A 1,134-nucleotide genomic window follows, 5' to 3' on the forward strand; every position below is an offset into this window, starting at 1 on the left:
TCATGATGATCTAATGATGCACGTAGTAACATGTACATTAGTAGCAGAACAGCTTGTTTTAACCTCGGCTTTTGTTTGTTAATCCTCAACAACTGTTAATGCACAGTTAGTGCAGAGTATGTATAATACATATCACTATTCTGTGATCTAAATTTGTTAAGCTTGGGGCAGTTTACCAACTACCATTGGAGAGGCGGTGGTCTAGTGGCAGAAACTTGAAACTCTGGTTCGACTCCATGGAGAGACAATGAAAGATGGACCTGGATTGATCTGTCCAAAAATCCAAGAGTCTCCCTACCCTGTCTAGTGCCACTGAGCAAGGCAACTTACTCCCCCAACATCTGCTCCCCGAGCGCCGTACATGGTCGCTCACTGCTCTGTGTGTCCTGCACCAGATGGGTCAAAAGCAGAGGTTAAATTTCCCTACCTGCATGAGTGAGCCTTTGCATGTCTGTGCATGTCTTTGGGACTAATATATGCATCTTAAACCATACTCTTTTAACTGTTATTAATGTATCTCACATTTAAAATTGAAAGAATAAATTGCAGTATAACGTTAAGGGACTGTTGCATGTAAATTAAGCGAATGTTAATGAGGAAAACAAATCCAGCTTTTCTATATATATATAATAGTTGATATGATACGGTGAAAAAAACATGATAGTTTCTCATTCTTTTCAGCTAAACTCCTTCGAAGAATATACACCGACGGATCTGAAAGTAAACGTATAGTTGTGAATAGAATATGAATAAATGATCCAAGCTTTCAAGCTACAGTGGAAACACAATCTAATTGTAATTTCACTGAGGCTCCAGGTCGGTTTTGAGAGGACATGACCTGTTCGCTTGTGATAAGACGGACTCAGACTCCCAGCAGCAGCAGCGGGTCCAGGAGCCTGCGCTGAGGACGGACCGCTCGTGAGGATGCAGCATCCAGGGGCGTGAGCACGTGGAGGAATTCTATTTGCTCAGAGTCGCCGCTGCCTCCGTTGCCTGGTAACGACGCAGCGCTGCTTTCCATGAATTGTAGTTTTAAAGAAGATCGTTTCCGCTCCAGTGACAGCCACAGGGCTGCGAGAGAAAACTACATATCCCATGATGCAAGTGTTGCGGAAGCGCCCTCCCCTTTAAAGC

Source organism: Platichthys flesus, chromosome 5 (genome assembly GCF_949316205.1).
Source record: "Platichthys flesus chromosome 5, fPlaFle2.1, whole genome shotgun sequence".
NCBI classification, from domain to species: domain Eukaryota; kingdom Metazoa; phylum Chordata; class Actinopteri; order Pleuronectiformes; family Pleuronectidae; genus Platichthys; species Platichthys flesus.